Source organism: Bison bison, unplaced genomic scaffold (assembly GCF_000754665.1).
Source record: "Bison bison bison isolate TAMUID 2011002044 unplaced genomic scaffold, Bison_UMD1.0 scf7180017864474, whole genome shotgun sequence".
Classification (NCBI taxonomy): domain Eukaryota; kingdom Metazoa; phylum Chordata; class Mammalia; order Artiodactyla; family Bovidae; genus Bison; species Bison bison.
This window is the reverse complement of record NW_011495035.1, coordinates 5,444,868-5,450,867: the sequence shown is the minus strand read 5'-3', so window position 1 is coordinate 5,450,867 and position 6,000 is coordinate 5,444,868. Positions and strand designations below refer to the sequence as shown.

At 42.1% G+C, this 6,000-nt stretch overlaps 1 protein-coding gene across 3 annotated transcripts in view; it reads left to right on the top strand.

Moving 5' to 3' along the window:
- The window catches only part of CNTN3 (contactin 3 (plasmacytoma associated)), a 297,757-nt gene that overhangs the window by 104,196 nt on the left and 187,561 nt on the right, over window positions 1-6,000 (top strand). The window lies entirely within an intron of this gene.

The following is a 6,000-nucleotide window of genomic DNA, read 5'->3' as shown; positions in this document are numbered from 1 at the left end:
GTTCCAAAGAATAGCAAGAAGAGATAAGAAAGCCTTCTTCAGTGATCAATGCAAAAAATAGAGGAAAACAACAGAATGGGAAAGACTAGGGATCTCTTCAAGAAAATCAGAGATACCAAAGGAACATTTCATGCAAAGATGGGCTCGATAAAGGCCAGAAATGGTATGGACCTAACAGAAGCAGAAGATATTAAGAAGAGATGGCAAGAATACACAGAAGAATTGTACAAAAAAGATCTTCATGACCCAGATAATCACGATGGTGTGATCACTGACTTAGAGCCAGATATCCTGGAATGGGAAGTCAAGTGGGCCTTAGAAAGCATCACTACGAACAAAGCTAGTGGAGGTGATGGAATTCCAGTTGAGCTATTCCAAATCCTGAAAGATGATGTTGTGAAAGTGCTGCACTGAATATGCCAGCAAATTTGGAAAACTCAGCAGTGGCCACAGGACTGGAAAAGGTCAGTTTTCATTTCAATCCCAAGGAAAGGCAATGCCAAATAATGCTCAAACTACCACACAATTGCAGTCATCTAACACACTAAATAGCATATTGAAAAGCAGAGACATTACTCTGCCAACAAAGGTCCGTCTGGTCAAGGATATGGTTTTTCCAGTGGTCATGTATGGATGTGAGAGTTGGACTGTGAAGAAAGCTGAGTGCCGAAGAATTGATGCTTTTGAACTGTGGTGTTGGAGAAGACTCTTGAGAGTCCCTTGGACTGCAAGGAGATCCAACAAGTCCATTCTGAAAGAGATCAGCCCTGGGATTTCTTTGGAAGGAATGATGCTAAAGCTGAAACTCCAGTACTTTGGCCACCTCATGCAAAGAGTTGATGCATTGGAAAAGACTCTGATGCTGGGAAAGATTGAGGGCAGGAGGAGAAGGGGATGACAGAGGATGAGATGGCTGGATGGCATCACTGACTCAATGGACACGGGTTTGAGTGAGCTCCAGGAGTTGGTGATGGACAGGGAGGCCTGGCGTGCTGTAGTTCACGGGGTCACAAAGAGTCAGACATGACTGAGCAACTGAACTGAACTCAGCTGAACAATATTGCTTCTGTTTTATTTTTTTTAATTTTGGGGGGGAGCATGAGGTTATGGATTCTTAGCTGCCCAACTGAGAATTAAGCCCATATCCCATGCATTGGAAGGGGAAGTCCTAATCATTGGACATCCAGGGAAGTACCCCCCTTCCCCGCACATCTTTCAAACTGACAGTTCTAGGAGGCATTCTGTATACTTATCAGAGGTTCATGCAGAATCAAGCCCTCATTGATTCTAGTAAGTAATGTACCACGTAATGATTTTTCCTCCATCCCTTTTTTGCTTACCTCAGACTGTTTCTCTTACCTCCTGAGATAATCATCCATATACACTCAGTCACTCAAGTCTTTCTTGGCTCTACTTTTGGAGAAGAAAAACTAAGATACTGTTGACTTTGTTGATTAAACCATTGTTTTTACAGAAGGAAACACTTATTTTCCCAGGACATATATATTGCCTGCCATGATAGAATTTTCCCTTAGAAACTTCAATGTTGATTAAACATTTTGAGAATTTGACTAACCTGTTAAGTAGGAAAGGGAACAAAAGAGGAGGAGACGCTTTAAATTTGGAGGTTGGAATACAGAGCAGAAAATAATGGTTAAGTTTATGTCCTGCTGATACTGATCATGATTAAGAGTCAATGGGTTCTGTGTTATATGCACAGATTATGATTAAGAGTCAATGGGTTCTGTGTTATATGCACATTTGGGCTGCCTTCCAGAAGCTTCAGCTTTTGTCAGGAAAAAGGAGAAGTCGTGATCATCCCCTGAACCCTAGTTTTCTTTTTCTTTTTGTAGTAGGGCATCCTTTACTGAGATTTTTCAGCTAATTGCAATTATACCTCTGATCATGGAAGCTGGATTATTGCATGGGATTCTTCTTTATTTGTAACATCTGGTATCAGAGAGATTCAGACCAAAATCTTCACTGAACTGCAGTCTTGATCTTTATTGTCTTTTTGGATGTGTTCATTGTGTTTTTTTTCCCCAGCTTTTTTACTCACACGCATGACTTCTCTTACTGGAAGCTTTCTGATTCCTTCAAAAGCAATCTTGTTGTTGACACTGTTCGGGTAATGATTTAATTTGGTAACTATAAACCATTAAGCATTTCAATATTAAACTTTAAAGAAATTTCAGGAATTATGTGTAAAAAGCTATTACATTGCTAATATCTGTATTCCATTTGCAATTTAACTATCACTACTGGACAGGATTTTGCATTTTAATTGAAAAAGCAACACGTCGCCTCATAGAATACAGTAGGGTTGTATTATATAAGTAGTAAAGCTCACATGCAGTTTTCAGTGATGCTGATTTTATCAGCTTCTCATGTTATAATTGCAAGTGATCACAAGGTGTTTTGAGACTGAGCTCTAAATTTTTAAACTTTAGGACCATTTAGTCAGCTGGCCATAGTTTCCGATTTATTGCTACTTGTATGTTCCATTTTAATCCTCTTAGGGGGATTTTGTTTTTTACCTTGACATCTCTTATTGTCATATGTTTTGTATTATGACATATTCAACTGCACATATGTATATCCAGTTCAACATATGACCTTTTCCACCATTTCCCATAAAACGATCTATACAGAATTCTTTGGTCAGAAATATATAGGCCATTCTGTAACATCCATCCCACCGTAGTAGACATTATCAGTGCATATTTTATTTTATTTTCTGTCTCTGCCATACTGTACTTGATGTTTCTCATTTTGCTTAGCTTAACACATCTTATGGCTCAAGAAACAAGTGCTTCTTGTTGGGAAACCGTCGTCATTCTTTGGCTGATTTCAAGTCCTGCTGCTAAGTCACTTCAGTCACGTCTGACTCTGTGCGACCCCATAGACGGCAGCCCACCAGGCTCCCCCGTCCCTGGGATTCTCCAGGCAAGAACACTGGAGTGGGTTGCCATTTCCTTCTCCAATGCATGAAAGTAAAAAGTGAAAGTGACGTTGCTCAGTCATGTCCAACTCTTTGCAACCCCATGGCTCTTCCGTCCATGGGATTTTCCAGGCAAGAGTACTGGAGTGGGGTGCCATTGCTTTCTCCAGATTTCAAGTCCTACAGAGGTAGAATTGTGTACTCTAAGCCGTGCAGTTATACTATGTGACATTTCACATACCCTGCTTGATAGCCTACCTGGATGAATCCACACAGAGAAACCAGCATCGGTGATATGTAGCCAGTAGACTCAGACTCCAAACTGAGCACATGCATGTCGGAGGAAATCAGAGTCACCCCTCACTCTTCTCTGTGGGCACTGCCTCTGTCTTGTGGCCTTGTCTTCCTCTCTCTGGTGTGGTGAGATCAACTTGAAAGTGAAGTGTGCGAGCAGACCTTAGAAAACCTGACCCAATATAGAAAGTTACCATGTGTCCGGGTGAACTGTTTTATACACCAAGAATGGTCCATGTGCATATTCACAGAGAAAGCAATTAGAATACAGAGTGTATCTCTCATGGCTCTACGTTCCTGCCTTTAATGTCAGTTTGGGAGTTACTGTCTCCAGGGTGTGATTAGAACTTGGGATGCCTTAGAGCTGCACAGCGCGTGGCCAGAAGGGCAGTCAAGGTGAGCCACTTGGATCCTGTAGGAGGTGGTGTGGAAGAAGGCGAAAGAAAGTAAAAAATGTGGACAGGTGGATTTTATCTTTGTTGTGGTATCTTCGTTCCTTGACCAGGGATCAAACATGCACCCCCTTGCACTGGAAGCGTGACGTCGACCACTGGACTGCCAAGGAAGTCTCTGCCTTTGATTTTTAATTCAGATTTCCCCAGTTGTATATATACTTATTTTGTGTGTGTCTGTGTATTTAGTTTTATACAGTTGTATCACATGTAGTTTATATATCCACCTCATGGTCAAGATCCCTCACAATGCCCTTTTATAACCACTCCCATAGTCCTGCCCCCAGCTTCCCTAAACACTGCTGCTGCTGCTGCTAAGTCGCTTCAGTCGTGTCCGACTCTGTTGCGACCCCATAGATGGAAACCCTAAACACTGGCAACTAGTAAACCATCCTCTTTCTGAAATTCACGTTCAGCTTTGGTCCTAGATGTAGTTCTTTTTAGATGCTCCTTATCACATTGGTTTCTTGAAATCTGGCTTTGGAGGCTTCAGAATAATGTCAGAGTTTGCAAGAATTAGGAGATAGGAAGAAAATTCTGAGAAGTTTCTACCAAATAATTTCTGGCATGACTTCTTATTTATTTTGACTCCTAGACAGGCCTTGTTCTAATATAGTTCTTGTCAAGATTGAACCATATGCAGCTTTGACTTGAGTTTGGGGTTGTATATGTAATCTGTCAGGATATGTCAGTAATCTGAAACTTTGGATGTTTATACTGCTTTTATCTCTATATTCCCTAAGGTTCAAAAAAAAAAAAAGAAAAAAAGCTGGGAAAACACTTACAGCACTACAGTTATTTTTTCTTTGCTCTTCTGGTGCATATTCTCCAGGAACTGGCCACATCAGGTTTCCACAAATAATGTACCTTGCCCTTATAGGCTGTGGGGCTTCCCAGGGGGTGCAGTGGTAAAGAATCTGTCTGCCAGTGCAGGAGATGAAAGAGACACAGGTTCGATCCCTGGGTTGGGAAGATTCCCTGCAGGAGGGCATGGCAACCAACTCCAGTATTCTTGCCTGGAGAACCCCATGGACGAAGGAGCCTGGCCAGCTACAGTCCACAAGGTCTCAGAGTGTCAGACACACACACGCCCTTATATACTGTAGAGACAGTGTCACTGCAGAGCAAGGGACAGACCTGTGACAGACATAGGTCTCTCACCTTTGGAAGAGAGGAGGGCATGGCAACCAACTCCAGTATTCTTGCCTGGAGAACCCCATGGACGAAGGAGCCTGGCCAGCTACAGTCCACAAGGTCTCAGAGTGTCAGACACACACACGCCCTTATATACTGTAGAGACAGTGTCACTGCAGAGCAAGGGACAGACCTGTGACAGACATAGGTCTCTCACCTTTGGAAGAGAGGAGGGCATGGCAACCAACTCCAGTATTCTTGCCTGGAGAACCCCATGGACGAAGGAGCCTGGCCAGCTACAGTCCACAAGGTCTCAGAGTGTCAGACACACACACGCCCTTATATACTGTAGAGACAGTGTCACTGCAGAGCAAGGGACAGACCTGTGACAGACATAGGTCTCTCACCTTTGGAAGAGAAGAGACATTAGTTTCTGTAGGACTTCTATCTGTTTTGGTGTATTCTAGGTAAAATCAGTGATGAGTATGTTTTCTGATGCGAAGTTATATACAATAGAAGAGAACAAGGAATTGGACAAGAAATCAGTAAAAATTATGATACACACTTGGTTGTCAGAAAATAATGTTTTGAAACTTTTTCCATGTATGGGCTAACATTCTGATATGATGTACTCTTCTCTCTAGTCTTTGGAAAACATTCCAGTATTGCAGTTTCAACTCAGTTACATTTCAAGAGCCTTACTGTTTTGATAATGCTGCTTTTGGTTATGGCAATGGCACCCCACTCCAGTACTCTTGCCTGGAAAATCCCATGGATGGAGGAGCCTGGTAGGCTGCAGACCATGGGGTCGAGAAGAGTCAGACACGACTGAGCGACTTCACTTTCACTTTTCACTTTCATGCATTGGAGAAGGAAATGGCAACCCACTCCAGTGTTCTTGCCTGGAGAATCCCAGGGACAGGGGAGCCTGGTGGGCTGCTGTCTATGGGGTCGCACAGAGTCGGACACGACTGAAGTGACTTAGCAGCAGCAGCAGCTTTTGGTTACAGATTTAAGATGCTATAATACTGTTATATAAATTTTGTAGGGTAAACTCTGAATAAGACCATGAACACTATGTTTTCTTCTTTTATAGTCACACATATGATCAGTTTTGCTGATTGTTTAATTCCATGTTTATAATCTAACAATTTAATACTCTTTTTAGTAACAATAAAA